Source organism: Serinus canaria, chromosome 2, assembly GCF_022539315.1.
Source record: "Serinus canaria isolate serCan28SL12 chromosome 2, serCan2020, whole genome shotgun sequence".
Lineage (NCBI taxonomy): Eukaryota > Metazoa > Chordata > Aves > Passeriformes > Fringillidae > Serinus > Serinus canaria.
In genome coordinates, this window is record NC_066315.1 from 82,910,529 (window position 1) to 82,928,499 (window position 17,971).

General features: G+C 43.5%; 1 long non-coding RNA gene across 1 annotated transcript; it reads right to left on the reverse strand.

Annotated features, from left to right (window-relative positions):
* Positions 1 to 360: 360 nt before the first annotated feature.
* On the reverse strand, positions 361 to 9,774 carry LOC127059169 (uncharacterized). The gene is made up of 3 exons (XR_007776720.1): positions 9,694 to 9,774; positions 2,512 to 2,655; positions 361 to 2,407 (listed from the first exon to the last, which is right to left on the reverse strand). It is a non-coding gene; the product is annotated as an uncharacterized LOC127059169 (long non-coding RNA).
* Between the last annotated feature and the right edge of the window lie 8,197 nt (positions 9,775 to 17,971).

Below are 17,971 nucleotides of genomic sequence, written 5' to 3' on the forward strand. Positions count from 1 at the left end.
TATTAATCTCTATTAGGAAGGAGCTGGAGTCTAAATAGCTGGAACCTAGGTTTTCTGGTGTGTCAACTGAAGCAACATGCATTTATCCAATCTATAAATCAGTTTGTCTGGCAGACCAGCTAAAAGTAGGTGCCACAAAAACACAATAGTCTAAGCAAAATGTTTATCTTGAATTTTTTTATGACCTCTGTGAAAAAGCCCCAAACAAATAAGACAAGAAAACCATGACAAAAGCTAAGAACTAGTCAGAGAAAGCTAAAAATGCTAAAATAATTTTATTTATTTTAATCTCTTTTCCTAACACTGCAGAATACAATGGCATATTGCAGGTTTTCTGCTGCTATTGTGCTGTTTATATAAGGGAAATTCCCTTTTAAGTAATTCTTATTTAAGAGAAGAAGCTGAAATTCTTCACTGTAATACACTAGGCAGAGAAAATGTCTGCTCACCATCAAGACACATTTCTCTTGTTGAGGCAGTGGCCAGCACTGCACGTTCAGGGGGAAGAAAAGGGCAAGAAGTGCTAAAATGAGCAATTACCAAGGAACCTGCCCCTAGCAAAAGTTGCCTTCTAATCACTGGGCAATTTATTATTATTTAAGATCTAAAGCATGGTGATTTATATCCCTTGTAATTTGTTATTCTACTGAGTGCAACGCTTGGTGTTTTTTATTATTCATGGGCCTCTTTAAATCTTATTTATTTGCTGACCTCAATAATAGCAGCTGGGGCAGTAAGTTTCAGAAGTTAATTATTGGTTGTGTATATAAAGGCCCTTCCTTAAAAGAATTGTATTTTACTTACATTTGCCTCTTAATTTGCTTGATCCTCTCCTGTTCCTGCACTCTGACTATGAAAACTTCCTCTGTAAGGTTCATTATTCTACTTTAAATACATCCTCAAAAATCATTGCTTATTTGTCTTCTTTGTCAGGTCCAAGCCTGTGCATCCCTTTCTGTGCAGACAGAACCTTTGTGGGACCATTTGTACCATGAAGACTTCCTCCATCAGCTGTCCTCTGGCAGTTCTTATCAAATACCTCCAGGCTGCAGAAGTGCTTTGCCCTAGCAAGGTGACCACCAGGATGTTGGTAAACAACAGCAAAAATTCAGGAACTCTTCCCAAATTCTCTTCCTAATTAGGAAGCGAGCCCCTGAGCAGAGCTTTGGACCAGCAATGCTTGCACCGTCTGCCAGAGCTGTCACAACGGGGAAATGTATTGTCCCTGAACAAATCCTGCCTGACAGTATGGACTGAAAATAGGGCTTTGCTGGGCTTTGCCTCCTTCCACGGCCCTTGCTGGGGTGTCTCTCCTCCCACTGCCTCCTCTGGCTGTCCCACAGCTGCCTTGGGCCAGGGCTCCTGTCTGCTTCCCCCTAAGGCACAACTGCTGGGGCCAGAGGGCTGGTGTCACAGAGATCCAGTGCCAAAACTGCCAATCCATTTCCTCCCCTCTCCTTGCGTTTCCCCAGGGGAGAAAGTGGGGGATCACTCAGGGCTGAGGCACAAGCAATGACTTCCCAGTCCTGTCCAATCCCAGAATCACTCTGCTCTCCCTCATCTCTCATGGGAGTTTTAATTCCTCACTTAGGAGGTCTTAGGAGGTGGAAAACCTTCTTCCTATTTCCTTTAACCCCCATGCCTGACCCCAAGCTCTCTCACACACTGCATGCCCAGCCCCTGCCCGTGCCTCCAACCTCCTCCTGATGCAGAAATGCCTCACCTACCCCAGAGCATCTCCCTTCTTCTGTGGTCTTGAAGAAGGGGCAGTAGAGCAGAGCTGGGATGCCACAGAGCGCAGTGTTTCTGGAGTGGTGGCTTTTTCCATTGCTGCTTTTAAACCTTATGGTCCTGCCACGAGGAGTAGGCTGGGCAGATGCTCCATGTAACTATTTCTTGTCCCAATGCACAGGCACAACACCAAGATGGATCCAAACTGCTTTAGCTGTCAAACATGGCTATCTGGTCACCAAAGACTCGAGAAGTTCCAGTGAACAAGATTTCCTGACTGGCATTACGCTCCCGGTTGTTTCTCTCTTGGAAGTCCTCAAAGGGAGGGAGTTCCCAAGCCCATCCCCTTCCCCAGCACTACAGTATCCCTGCCTGCAGTTGCTACTGTCTCTACCTTGCTTCAGAAGCAGGGATTGAATGACCCGTGAGTATATATTTGTGGGGACATGCAGTAAATCAAATATCCATTTGGGCAAGTCATGTCTGGTCCTCTAATTATCCAGAAGTATTTGATGTTGACAGCTCGGGATCACATCACAAGTTTTGCATTATGTTGGTTTTCTTCTTTTTTTTTTCTGTTCTCAGCCTGGTGCCTGGATGTAGTGATATCATTTGAAGGCTGATAGTAATTTTTGACATAGTAGTTCTGGATCTTCCCAATTGCACTGAAAGGACTCTAAAAGCAGAAAAGAAACAGACAACCTGAAGAATATATTTTACAGGGGTTTAAATTAACCTTATTAATTTGGTAGAAAAAATCCAAATGTGCTTTTTACTTACGTGGGCTGGTGAGATGATGTCTACATCTCAATCTCGTTTCAGAAGCTCAGGTATTTTCCTGATGTGACTGAATCATGCAAGAAATATGAGTATTCATCCAACATTGCTGGAATGTTGGATTGCTTTCCCCCTGTTCCAGCAGTCCTGGAGAAAGTGAGATAGTAGGAGTCAGGGGACATGGGAGAGGTGAGAGGTGACCCAGCCACCAGGGCAGCCACAGGCAGGAGATGGGGTGGGCTCAAGGGCAGACCCTGCAATGGGCCCCAGAACTCCCACGGAGAGAGAAGGACAGTGAGCAGAGGGTGGCTGGGCAGGGGCATGAGATGTGTGTTTGGGTGCTCCTGTGCATGTGTGTGTGGCAGGAGCTGTGGCCTTGCAAGGGAACATGCCCCTGAGTGCAGGAGGAAACACAGGGGGAAGCACTTTTCCTTGAGTGTGGGGGGAAGGAAAAATGGAAGAAGCCCCTTATATGGCAGCTAACTGCCAGAGACTCCAGGAAAAAAGCCAGGAGGTTTTGATATGCTTCTCTAAACAGGGAGGTTTTATTACTGCATGGGGCAGGCATCCTGTTGTTTTGGCTGGCAGGAGAGGACCGATGCAGGTTTTACAGAACATCAGACACAGTTGCTGAGGTGGAAGGATGGGAGAGTGGGGGACACTGTCTGAAGGAAGTGGTAGAAGGAGTCAATATACCCTAGGCAGAAGAGTGACATGACTGTAAGAAGGGATGTGGCATCTGAGGGCAGTTTGGAATGATGAGACACAGAGCCATGCAGCTCTTCCCTGGCTGGGCCACATCTCCTAAGCTGAAAATTTGAGTTGTGTTGGGCAAATACCTGTTTGGACTGTGTGATCTCCCCAGAGCCATGGGACTGGTAGGTCATGCCGTGGTGGTGCTGGCTCAGGCAGGAAAGGGCACAGCAAACCATGGCAGTCCTGACAGCCCTGCCCAGCTCAGCTCTGTCAGCAGCATCTGCTGGCCTTCAGACATCTGATAGCTCCCTTGAACAAACACCTGACAGCCTCTTAGGGTGCATCTAAGCTACTGTGGAGATGGGCACTGGAGCACACGGCTCTAGTCTCTGCCTCTTCCTCAAGCTCTCTTGAGAAACAGCCTCTCTCTCCACCTTTCTAAACCACAGCTAGCTGTGCTGCCACCAACATATCCAGCAAGGCAGCTATGGACACTGGGGCTTTGCAGGAGGCTGAGCTCTTTTTCAGAGCTGCTTCATGGAGCAATGGGCAGTGCTGCACCCCATGGACCAGCTGGGTGAGAGAGAGAGCTACCAGGGATTTGCTGGGGTGACCCAAGAGCTTGTGGATAAAACCCATCCTGCTCCAAGAAGTCCTTTCCCGTAATCAGCACGGCCGTGGATGGGGGCCACGCTGAATATATGTTAAAAGGCCTGTCTTGGAGATGTGAGTTATAAAGCAGTGTAAAGGATACCCAGGGAAAGTCCAGGAAAGCTCTGGTCCTGTAGTGCTGCAGGGAAACAGCGAGTTTGGGGATGTCACAGTTTTCCTTCTCCTGATACAATTCCTTGTTCGGTGTTGGAAGGAAAGGACCCTGCCACTCTCTCCACCTAGAAGGAGCTCCTACTTTAGCTTAGCTGGTGTCACACGTATAATTGAGGAGTATATCAGAAGGAGAAGCTCAGGCCATTGCATTCAGCCTCAGGAGAGGAGAGCTACGAGTGCTGACTCTGCAGGAGCTGCCTTTACTCTAGAAGGAGAGGATTTGTCCACAACTAGCAATTAAGATGTCATCTCTATTTGATACAGAAATCACTCTTGCAAATGCTCTACAGAGTAATATTTCCCTACTAAAGCACCTCAGTTCTATTAATGAAATTGTGAGACGTTTTTGCAATATTCAGGGCAAGACAGGACCTGTATAGCACGGAGGGTGACAGCACCCAGCCTTTTCCCATCTAAGAAAATACCCACAAATGCTGTACAATGACAGCAAGCTTGACCTTTTTCCAGATAGCAGCATCAAATTATCAAGCCAAAAAAAAAAAAAAAAGAAAAAAAGAAGAAGCTGTCCTTCTAAGAAGGAAAGTGAGCTCTGGAAACCGAGTAATTTAATGTCCTTTAATGTCTCCAGCCAAGCTGCATATTACTTGGAGTAGTAAGGAAAAAAAAAAAAGAAGTGGCAAAAAAACCAAACCACCTTTCATTCCCATGAGGAGGTCACAGAGTTTATCATGTCCAAAGGCTTACAGCCTAGCCCAGGGGCTACAAAAACCAGCAGGAAGCATTCCCTCAGAAAATGATACATCTTTTCCCCTTCTGTCAGGATTTTGCTTCTCTAATCAGATAAAACCACATATTATATTCAGTATCTTTAGAAAAGAAAGATATGAAATGGTGCCTTTTATTCAACTCCTTTAAGGCCTTAAAGAGAACCATAACAAAAACTCCAGTCTACCTGCCTGACCGCTTCTCTCATCTCATAAAAGATAGGAAAGCTGTTTATGTATTTTCTTTAAACTTTGGCTCAGAATTTCAGGTTCTCTCTCTCTCTCTCTCTCTCTCTCTCTTTTTCTTCTTCCAGCTCAGACTTTCAGGTGTGCCTCTTGCTGTCATACTTGATGTGAGCCTGAGGACTTGGAGAAAGCTATCCACCTGTGCTTTGTACCAGGAGAGCCTGTGGAGTACCACTACTGCTAGCAAAGCAACCATACCCAAATATGGACCAGGTGAACCCAAATGTGCTCAGCTCTTTGCTTCTACTCACTGAAGTCCCAGCAGTAGAGAGAGACAGTTTCTCAAAAATCATATAACCTTGTCTTTTCAGCAAATGGTAGAGAAATTGCACAATCCACTTCATTAGTCCTCACGATGGGCAGGCTATCAGAAAACTACCTTGCAGACCAAAAATATTAAACAAACACTTTAGGACTTCTTCCTGCAGTTTTAGATTTAGATTTTTTTTTAGTTTTAACGGAGAAAAAAAAAACTTTTCTTGAACGGAAGTTCCTATCACAGAGACATCAAAGCTTTTAAGCTTGGGCTATTGTAATACAAGATGATCCTAAAAATTGCCCCAAAACAACAGCTTGTTAAGCAGGCAGGTACTCACCTGTAAGGCTGAGCAGGCTACAGAGCCCATTTCTACCACAATAGCTGCCAGCTATTCTGCTGTGCAAATACACTCTTCAGCTACATGGCTGCAAACAAGCTCATATCTCTGCAGAAGGCAGAAAACACCCTTTTGGTCCCTCTAGAGCAGCTGCCTGACATGGGGATGTGGTTTGAACTCGCAGAGGAAAGGTAGGGCCATACCTAAGAGCTCACTGTGGTTGAACATGAGGCCACTGAAAGTCAACGTTTAACCCCTTTTTTCAACTCACAAGTTTTACAGCATTTCTCCAACATTTCCAGGGGTAGAAGGACATAAACTTCCCAGGAACACATGTTGACTAGGCTTAAATAAGGGACAGAAGGACTGCAACTGCCCTTCAGCTGCTATTAAGGCTTCAAACACTAGAGCTGGAAAAGTGATGATCTGTAAGGGGGATAAGTGTGGCTTGCAGCAGCAGAGCAAAAAGACCACTTCCAGCTCTATGTCCCCATGGAAATTTTACTTTAGGAAGTTCAAAAGCTAATGACAATCACATAGACAAGACCTGGCAAAAGGGAGTGACAGCTCATAAACCATCCATAGAGTTGGAGAAAAATTTGAGGAGTGCCACTGACAAACTTTTGTTCATGATCTGGGGGCAAGCTTTGCACTCTTGGGGGAGCAGATCTGTGAGACAAACCAGTCGTGGTGGAGTTTTAACTCAATAGCCTGTGGTGGGGCAGGAAAAGGGAGGCCCCCAAGACATGGAGAGCACTTACAGTCATTCCTTCACTAATGCCCATCTGCTGGAACTGTGCTCAAGTGAAACCAAGGAGGAACAGGTTCTTGCTGTGCACCTTTGACTGCCTTCAGCCAAAGGACCCCATAGGACCATAATTACTCCAGAAACTGGGGCAGATCCCATGTCTAGGACTGCATGTGCAAAAAGGGCTTAAAGCAATCACCAGTGAATTTATTTACTGAGGCCCTGCCACACTCTGGGAGGCACACTGCACCAGGCTGCTTTTGGAAGGTGGCTCCCTGCCCTCTTTGTGACTTCTTCTTCCCTCCCTAAGATTTGCTTGTGCCTCAGAAAAATCCCCCTGGGTAGCCTGAGCCATCTCAGCAGCTGGAAAGGCCTGTGCCCTCTGGGAGGAAGGAAACCAGGGTCATTCAGCTGTTTTTTTGGAGGAGCCAGGGTTACGCTAGCAGTTGAGCTGGTTGCTTGCCAGGAGGAGCAAGGGAAGCTAGGAAGGGCGTTTCTAAGGAGAACCTCAATCTTTGGCTTAAAATGTGTGGCACAGGACCCAGGGATGAAGTTGGGCTGTGAGTCAGGACCTGAAGGCAAAATAATTATTGATGCTTGGGCAGCATTTGCAGAGGAGAGAGGGGAGCTGTGAACTCTTACCAGCGATGCCTGGAAGTGATGAGGCACAGAGATGCAACACTCCATGTTTTTTCATGTTTCTGGATGAGCCTGGGGGCTGTGGGCACAGCAGGCTCTGGGGACAGCGGGTTTTCAGTCAACGTGAAAGGGCTGGATGCATGTTCTGGAGATTTTCAAATGAAGCTGTAATAGGTCTGTCATGCTTATCAGCATCTCTAAGAGCTCTGGGTTTAGATAAGCACTGCAGAGGATTCATATTTAAACAAACATAGGGAGGACTCTTATTCATCCATCCATCACTTTTCAGGTTTCCTTTTTAACCTCCTCAGGAGGTAAGACACCTGCTGGTGTGTGTATGTGTGCATATGTGTGTGTGTAAAATCTTTCACATTCCATCTGGGTTGTGATTAATTTTAGTACAAGGCAGTCAATATAACTCATTGCATATATATCAATTCCTAGATACATGTCCATGTCATGTACAAAGGGCTGTTCAGGAACATGCCTATCAGCCCATCTTCTTTCAGTACCTTAGAGGAGAGAGGAAAATCATTAGGAAAGAATATGTGTTTTGAATAGTCCGAATTCTTAATCTTCTCCTGTATGGACATTTTCTTTCTTAAGCATGCTAGTTTATCCTGAACCCTTGGACATGAAAAGAAACCCCATATAATTAAAGGATTTTTTTCTTTTTCTTTCAGCAGTAAAAAGATAATTGAAGGGGGAAACAATCTAGTCCTCTCATGAATAATCTTCAGCTTGGGTTTATGACTGCTCTGTGGTCAGCGGTTTGTTGACCACCATGGTCTGGCTGTGCTGGCTGTGAGGAGACTCTGGATTCTGAAAACCTCTGACCTCTTTGCCAAGGAGTGATGCCATGAGCTCCATACCAGCTGCCAAGGTCTGCTCTTGCCCCCAGCACCACAGCTGGAAATTAGGCCTGGAGGATGGTGGGAGCAAAGCTTGCTATGACAGCTGGACTGGTGGGAGAAGCAACCTGCCACAAGAGTACAATTAGCCCAAACTGGATGGTGACTGAATGAGATTACTTGTGTTAAAGTTGTCATGTGGTTGCACTTGCTGGACCACCCCCACAGCTCAGTTAATTATCTGTAGAGGTCTTTTGTGATCTCCTCCTCACTTCTCACTGAAAAGTCCTGTAAGGAGCATCACAGAAGAGGGAGAATACCTTTGAGTATCACAGAAGACTTAATTAGCTGGACAAAATTTATGATGGGTATAACTAGGGGGCAAGACATGACACTTCTGCAAGTGTTACCCATTCAACACTCTACATTTAATCATGCACTCCTGTAGCTATTTTGTGCCCAAATTGTCGCTGCCGAGAGAGGTCCTGGTATTGCCCAGGTTATTGTGGTCCAGGCTGCTACACAAAATAACATGGGGCATGTAGGCTGTGGAAACCTTTTTTATAAATTAGCTTTGGAGTTCAATTGTCTGTCTCTATCTGGATTTATAGGCAACCCTTTTTTAGTAAATTGTTATTTAAAGAGGCCATGAGAATATAGTGTACTTTTCCTGCCAAATTTTTCTGTCACTCTTTCTTGGATTGCGTTGAGGTCCTGCTTCTGCTTGTGCTAGGACTAATAAGAGCTGCAACATTTATTTTGATACTTCTGTGCCCAATGCATTCATATGAGCACTTTCTGGGACCTGACAGTAAAGACAACTTAGCACCTTTAACCTAAGCAGTGCCTCCCAAACATTACCCACAGCACCTTTCTGAGGGGGCCACATCCCATAAATTCCTGCAGTTCAACATCCAGGGAAGCTGGATGGGTTAAGTAATCACATTATTATGATAGACCCATGTTAGGGGGACCACAACTTCTGCCTAAGTTTTGGACCTCCCCAGTGCTTAACAAATGCTCAACAATTCAGCCCCCTCTTCATCCTCTGGCAGATTTTCTTTGGAGCAGACAAGACAGGGGAGGCCAGCTGAGAGGATATCCTGTATGAATACAGGTCTGGAAACTGGGACGAGCAAGAATGGGGTGATTTGCCCAGGGTCATGGAGGAAGTCTGTGGGGAGGCAAAAATGTAACCCAGGCTTACTGGGTCTCAGGACCATCCTCTGTTCCAAACAGGCAATCATGGCCAGAAACTGCACAGAAACCAGGAAGTTTTAGCTCCTGGACCCATATTGATATAGGGAATTTCTGGGTTTTTTTTTTGCGTGTTCCAGTTTCCCTAAAATTGCCACAAGTATTTTGGAAGCTGAACTGCTATCCTTTCAGCAAAACACATCCAGGCCTGGGAAAGGGCCAGCAGAGGAGCTGAGGGTTCACTATGGCAGGACACTGTACCACAGGGAAGGTGCATCTCACTGTAGTCTCAAAGCAGTGATTTACAGCTCACTTGCAAATCCCCAGCAAGCCTTTACCCTCTATGAGTCCCCTGTTTTCTCTTCACTCTGAATCAGTTTTTTGTTCTGCTGATAAAGTCATTATCTTTCTTTCTTTCTTTGACCACATTGGGCACCCTGACCTTGCAAAAATGAGACAAAATACCACACAGGGACCTAATGATTTAAATATGAGACTGTACATTTCATCTTGAAATTCAGATGATCTTATTAAAGTGTGGAGGGAAAACAGACAGAAGTACAGCCTTTTGTGTTTGGTTGGGTACATGTATTATTTATGATGTAGAATGAATGACTGATTACCTTGAATCTTGATATGTGAGGCAAATGAAGAAATGTTACCTCTTTATATGCAATGCTACAGGAAAGTGGTTTCTTCATCCTCTGATGTGGGAAAAGCTGGATTATGGCACATTTCATATGTTTGATCTGCAGCTGAAAGGTAAACAGGCAGAGTTGATTTAACAACAAGGACCTACAGTCATCTGTGGGGCAAATTCCATTGTATTTAACAGTGTGGTACCCGAGCTGTATCTGCCCAGTATTTGCTGATTAAAACTCCATGTAATGGCAATGTGATTAGTGGCTGAGCAGTGACTTTCACCCTTGCAACTCTGCTTCAAGGGCCACAGAGCTCTGCAGCTGAATAATAGTCTCATGTCTGCAGAAGACTTCAAGGCACTTCCCTGACTTAGTGATTTTCTCATAATGGCCATCAGGATAGCAGGTGAATTAATCCATGTTCCACACTGCCAAAACGACCTCTAAATTATTCCAGACAAAGAGAGGAAGACTGTGAATTCACATTTAGTGGGAAAAGACTTGGATCACCAACCTGCATACTCCATCTATAATGCAGTAAGTAATCACACTGTCAGCAGGTATTTAAAAATCATTTCCCAGCCCATTCTTTAAGTTACTTTTCTGATCACCTAAAAGGAGAGGCTGACTCCATTTCGGAGCACAACTAGATGCATCAAGAAACAAAGTCTTGCCTTTCCCTTCCCTTCTTCCCTCCCCTCCCACAGGAGACCCAACAGCAGAAGCTTGACCATTTCCTAACCACTGCTGTGCACAGCTCAAGCATTTTCCTGTTACACACACTGACCTGTGAGCGTTGCCTGTCTTCCTGGTATGTTTACATAGAGCACTAAAGAAAGGACAGAGCACCCACACAGATAGACAATAGATACTCCAGCGAGATGAGTTTAAATATAACTAGAGTTTGCAAGGCATTCTAAGGTGAAAAGCTTCACATGGTTGCTGACTACCCTTAACTGTTGTATTTCTTCTTTTTTTTGCTCAACATAAACTGTCTGTAAGCGATGACAACTGAAGAAGCTATTATCTCACAGGATAATGGCTTTCTGCTTCTGTATCGTGCTGGGTTAAATTGGAGATACCCAGGTGTGAGCAAAGGAAGGATGTTCATTTCCAAAGCAGAGAGACTCACAGTGACAGGCTTCTGCTACCAGAGCTTTATTCCTCTTGTGTAAAATGAACTTATGAAGACATTGTAAAAGTAACTCTTCCTGTTGCAATGTGTTACAAAAAGTTGACTCTCATATCTGTTGTCCGCTGCCTCTAGATATCAGCAAAACCATGCCAGATACATGGACTATTTTAGCAGACAACTAAAGTACAATGAAAGCACTCCTCCCTCTCCAGCAGATTTTGATAGCCTCATCCAGTGAGATAACTAATATCTGAATAATCTCATTGACTTTCTGCAGCTTTTTGGCACAGTGAGGCACAGGCAGCCATGAGGGCTTTCTACACGGAAGGGGTACTACTGCAAAGGCTTGGCTACACACAAAATTGTAACTCCACAAGCATAGTAAAAATGGTTTAATTTCCCTAGGGTAGAAACAGTTATACCAGTATAAAGAAGCTTATTTATGCTTGAATTTCTATTTCCATACAAGCAGGCGAATAAGCTGCACTAGTATAAAGCACCATTGTGCCAGAACAAGTGTTCCCAACTAGTGGTTCCTATTGGTTTATCTATTTCAGTAAAAAATATCACACCTTGAATAGAAATAGCTGTACCAGTGCAAAACCTGAGTCCAACAGGCCTAAGCAAAAACATTCAAGACAGTCTTCCTCCCCACCAATATTCTAACAACTCTCTTACAAGTAATCTGGCCAGACATTTTTTGAGCACTGGCTTGAACTACCTGGCTCACTGGCAAATGTGTGTCAAACATTCAGTAGCCTGATAGCATGAATGACAGTGCTTGCAGGGAATATTGCACTTTCATCCCTCTTCTCATTCTTCTCCTTTTTAGGCAGCAATTAATGTCCTGTGTAGAGACACTGGTGTGGACAGGGGCTGAGTGAGAAGCCGTGCTCACTGTGCTGACTCAACATCCCTTCTCCTGGAACTGCTCATTGCCTTTGGGGCCACTTTGGGTTTCCCTGCCTGACCCTGCAGCACAGCTGGGGGGACAAAGTAGGAGAGGATGGTGCTGACAGCTCTACCCACACCCCACAGACAGACAAAGGAGTTTTAGAAATCGGGCAGACCAAACCACATGGCAGAACCTGTTCCCTTAAAAACAGAAAAATGCAACCCTCATCATACTGGATTCTGGTCTCATGATTTTGTGGGTCTGACTCATCATTCCTCATCTCTGAAAATTCTGCCTCACACACTGAAAAATAAAATCTGCTCCTAGGCACAGGTCAGGTAGACCTGGGATGTGTTTTTTATAAAACCAGGTTTACATCTTCCATTTGGTATTTCACTGGCAGACTTCAGTGCTGGACTGGTTTGCTGCTGTGGAGAATAATGTTACCTGCTCTTGGGAGAAATCTCCCTTGGCATGTTAAGCCTGTTTTTTCTAATGCCACCTTTGATTATTGGTGACAATTTACTGTCCTATGAGCCAAAAGGGCATATTTGCCATTGTTGTTAACAGTGAAAATCTTTCTTCTGGTTAAAGGTATACAAAGGGAACAGGTTGAAATTAGTTTTGAAATCTCATTCATATTGCATCCTTAGACAAGTAACATGAGACCTGCATTCCGAGGAAAACAAGAAATCCTCTCCTTTTGTTCACAATTTTGGGAACATGCAGCAAGTTATTGCTCTGGGTTGGGCTCTATGCTGTCTGTTAGCACCAGGAAAAACCCTCTGGAAATGAGGTACTGCATCTTGCCATAGACCACAAAAGCCTAAGAGCAGCTCTTCTGAACGAAGGCAAAAAAAAGAGAGGGAGATAAAGAGAAGTACAGGTTGTCCCCAAACCCTTTATTTTTGTCTGTGCAATTACTGTAATCACCATGTTTTAACTTGTTTTTGAATTGGGATTAAAATCTTCATCTTTCCACTGCGAGAAAAAGGGCAAGTTGTGAGCCTGTGCTGGTGTAAGGCTTTTCCTTGAGAACAGGACTTCTCCTGTGTTGGGTCATTTGTTGTGAATTTTATTAGCTGGAAATAGTCTCCACTGCCTCCCAAGTGCAGCGTGCAACACAAGATCCACTCTTCACAGCTCGTGCCCGGTGATTTAGAACGTGCAAATGATTTAAAATGATCCGTGCTCCCTCCACCTGGTGTTGTCTGCCAGGGCTGCCATCCTGTGTTTACACAGGGGCTAATAGAAAGATCCTTGTTCAGGCACTCAGGCACTGCTGAAGCAGCAGGATCAGGAACCTTTTCCTCTTGGATCTTCCCTTGGGGAGAGCAGGCAGTACAGCTACAGGTGGGCAGGAAGCTGTGATGGACATATTGGCTATTTAACTATCAGGGAGTTTCTACCACACAGAAAATCTGTTTTAAATTTAGCAGCTGGATTCCAAATCTCTCTTGTATTATGTGTTTGTTGGAAATGTATGTCATTATAGACACAAGTACCTTGGAGCATTATCTAATATTTATTCATATTTAATGCATTTGAGAGAACAGATAAAAACACAAGGGCATGTTCAGTTACTAAAAGAGGTTGATACCAAGAGAGGTTGAGTTAGTTTCTTATATGATCCATACTTACTGCATTTATTATATAGGCCAGGAAACTGTATGACTTGGAAAACAGAACCAAAGAATGGCACAGGAATCCCAGGCTCCAGTTCTGCTTCTGCCACTAACAACTTGGGTGACCTCAGGCAAGTCACACGACTGTTTTGCTCCCATCCTCCTCTTCTGACTTTTCTAGTTTGTAAAGGTCTTTGGGGCAGGGACAGTCACTTATGTGGTGATTGCACAGTACCAAACACAGCAGGACTCAGGAGCTCAATTAAGGCTTGTATTTACAAATATAAGTAAATAGTAATATAAATAGAAGGCATTCTGCCTGCTCAGCACACTGCTGCTGGAGAGGATTAACCCATTCCAGAAGTCCAATGTCTTCTTGACCGCTTTGATGCCAGGACAAGATGAATAAAACATGCTACTCATTACTTTTAAAAAGCATTTGCATAAAATATATTGCTATATTTTACTACATTTTCCTGTTATGCAAGCCCACCTTTATGTGGTAAGATTTATTGCATGCTAAGATTTATTGACTTATTTCAGCATGGAAATGACTATTAAGATTGACCTGTCAGCAGTTTTTAATTTAATTGCTCTTTGATCCTTCAGCCTTGAACATATTTGCATTTGCAACTAAGCATCTCTTGGCAACACTTGTAGAATACGGCAGAAGCAGTCGCTCAGATGCAGAGTCCTAAGGAAGCCTGTGAGTTTCTCCATTTCTGGATGTGGACCATATTGAGTTACTGAAGTTTTTCAATCTCACTTTACTCTTACAAGCATGCTTTTGGGTGGCAATAATACTCCTTTATTTCCCTAATCTTTTAGCCCTGCTCTGAGGATAGAATAGGTGGAATCTCAAAGAAAAAACTTCCAATCTGAAACCAAAACCAGATATATGTACATCTGCCCATGTTCTGTGTTCCCTGCCCACATTAGGTTCATGAAAATATCTCTTAGGTTGCTCTGTAGTATAAATCAAAGGTCTGGAGGATTGATGATTTCCATGGCATTTTAATGGAAATGTATTACATAGCCTCCTGCTCTGTGGGAAAACCAGCACTACTGCACAACCTAGTGCAAAACTGACCACTTGGAAATAGGTAGAGTGATCAGGACTATAAAGGAGAATGAGGATGTGGAACTTCCCACTCCTGGAATGAAAGACCTGCTCTGCTTCCCAGTTTGAACCTGGAAAAATTATCTCTAATGACAGATGCATAGGATAAAACTAGCAAGCTTTAACTTGTACAACTGGGCTTAGAACACTTTGTACGAACATTGGCCCCAGTAGCAGTAAAGCAGTAATTTTACATAACACAGAATTGTTGCTAAATTATTCATCAACACATAAAAATATAACTCTGTGCAGTTCTGCAGCACTGGCTGCCTGCAAATTGCCTCTGACAGTTCCTTCCAGAAGTTGGGAAGTTTGGAACATTAGCAGCGAGGCTAATGAATGAGGAAGCATGCACTGTGCAGGCAGCCAAACCACTGCTCTACGTTTGGTGCTGCTGGTTGGGAACCTGCCAGGTACACCCACCTCCTGAGCTGACTGAAGGACTGAGGGCTGGATTTTATCAGCAAAGGGTCTATACTGGGGAGAGTTTTAGACTGGTCTTGAGCATGCTAACTCACCAGGTAGCTGTGTCAGCAGAGATATGTGCAGTTTCAGGATCTTGTCAGTAAAATTCAGACTTACCAGTAGTTTTGATGGACCTGCTGCTTACTGAGTCACCTCCTGCATGTCCTTTGCACTGTTAGATATTGCTGGGACAGGGAGGGCTGCAGCTCTTTGAATTACATGTGGCTTATTCCTCAGTTCTGTCAGAAGGCAGATGCATCCATTTCCCTCTCCCTTCACCATTATCATTACCTCTGGCTTAAGAAGATGAGATTGCACTGGCTACTGGCATCTGGGTGCTGTACTTGGCACACAATGGCTCATGGATCACTCTCCATCTCAACAGTGGTCCACGTGTGGAGCCTTTGCTCATTGCTGCAGCACAGGTACTCGGTTTGCAGTCTCGAGTACTGGCTAAATCAAACCACATTTTGGCTTATCACAAGGCAAAAAAAGCCCAAACCAGTGGCACAACCCAACAGTGGTGCCACCAAAATCAGTACTCTCGAGTTGTGACCCACTCACCCGTGCCAAGCACTACTGGGGACAGATGCCAGTGCTTCTGACAGAAACCCTCTGTTAAATGCATGGAACAAGACAAAGGACGCCCACGCCTATTTGCACTATGTTTGCTTTGTTCCTGTTACAGTAAACACAGGTTCTGATGTAGAAGACAATAATGTTCCAGTCTTGTTCTTTCAATAAGGTTTCCTTTTCAAGCTCCTGACTTGCAAGCTGGCCAGTGATGTTTGTGTATGAATAAATGTCCTCTTTCAGTCTGGTGTTCAACTGCAACACCCCTATGCTTTGTTCAAGGGACATCCTTTTAGGGCTTCAAGCACAGTAATGACCTCAGAAGAGACGTGGCACTTACATGCTTTTATCAGCTAACAGACAAGAAAGGAAAGAAGAAAAAAAAACCCGAAGGAAAAGAAATTGGCTGAAGATAGCACTATATGGAGCTGGATTTGACATTGCTTCCAGCAGTGACAGTGTATCACTGCTGTGACTGCGCCAAAACACAGTCCCTGACTTTCTGGAAGTTCCTATTTTACAGGACAAAAAAAGCTACTGTTAAAAATGGAAAAGGATCCCGTGGTAAAGATGCTTTTTTAACTATTCCTGACCTTCTGAAATGACGAAGGAGACTCTGTGCGCGTGTGCTCCTGTACATATGGAATGAGTGATGGGAGGGAACAGACTATGGAAGGGAGCTTGTTCCTAAACTCCTAAAGTGTGAAAAACACAATATTCCTGTTAAGTAGTTCTATTTTCTCTCTCTTTTTGAAGTCTTCAATACTGCAATAAATCAGAAACGGTTTAAACAAGAACAAAAAGTTGGTAGACAAACAGTGGATAGTGGGCAGCATCATGTAACCTGCTAGTATTTAGGCAAATTATATTTATTTAACAAATAATTATATTTGGTGACAATAACCAAAAAAGCTACCTTTTTGCCCTTGGAAAGGGTCATCCATCTTACCATACTTTGATGAACAGCCCTGAGAATGCAACTACAGGGAAACTTTTTCCAGCAAAGGAAGCCATCAGCTATGAACCAAACTCCACACCATACTCAGCAACAAAAAAGTAAAGCAAATCAAAACAGTCATGCACAAAATCCAGGTGAACATTACTGAAAAATCAGGAATTTGTTTCATCTTTTGTTTAACAAAGAACTTTGTCATTGCAAAGGTCATTTTCTGCAAGTGGGGAAATGCAACCATTATGGCAGCTAAAGCTATATAGCAGGGGCATGGAGTATTTTATTGTGTGTGCTCAGCAACAACAAACGGAGAAACAATGGGAATAGTCTAATAAATTTTAACAGACGTCTCACAGGCAAAGCACGTTGGTGCACATAACGCATATGTAACCCAACAGGGGATTAGAGATGAGAAACAATACACACAAATAAATACTTTACATATGTAAAAGTTGCTAATTAACGGCTGCAGAAGACAACTATTTTTCATATTGCACCAACAAAGAACCGATTTATAAACATTCCTTCCAGACAAACTGATTCAAATCAAGATTTGTGCAAATCTTTGGATTCAAATTAAACCTTGTGCTTAATGCTAAGCAGCACTCAACAATAGAACTGCTCCTTTCTTTTCTGGAGAAGTTAGAGGGAAAACCATCTCAGGGTGTAGCTTTCCATTGTTTCATAAATGCATCTCTTGTTCTCTTTCCTTCTCCTACACACTGATGAAGTGTTAATTTTTGGCTGTGGCAAATGTAGCATAAATAGTGCAAATCACTTGCATGAGCTGGGGAAGTAGAACCCTGCCATGTTTGAAAATCTGTAGATTGATGTGCATGTCAAGAGGTCCTTTGGTCCAATACTTTGCATGACTAATATTAACAGGCTGTCTTTAAAAAACAAAGAATGTGTATTGAACTCCTCTAAATCAAATGGCTTGTGCAGACAACCAGTATTATTTAAATTAAATATCTAACCAGAGAGATCTAATGATGTCTGACTTAATGGTTGATGAGTACTCTAAACTCAAGTTTAAAAAAAAATAATAAAAACATGTAAAAAAAGGGAAGGAAGAAGTAGAAATTTTTATTTGAGTAATGAGATTGGATTTCTTTAAGCCCTGAACATTAAATTATACCTGTGCAATAAATAAAGATCTCAAACCCAAGTTCTCCATTCAGTTTCCGTGGTGATACCATTTTTTCACTTAATTTCAAACTCTTACTAAAAAAAATAAATATAAAGGACTGGATAAATCAGGCATATATCTGAGCCTTTCCTTTGGTTGAATTGAGGCAAGAGAATGTGGGGAAAATCTAGGCGGAGAGACAAGAGACACCAAAGAAAAGGGGATCTCCCTGTCCTTCTTGCAGTCCTTCAAAATAGAAAGGAGCTTGCAGACTGTGCCATGACAGGACATGTCAGGGTGTAACCTGGGCAACGTGTGCATCTCTAGACACAGGCTGTGCTGCACTAGCAAACAGCGTGGGAGAGTAAGAGCAGCCATATAGATGAAAATATTTGTTGCTGAGAA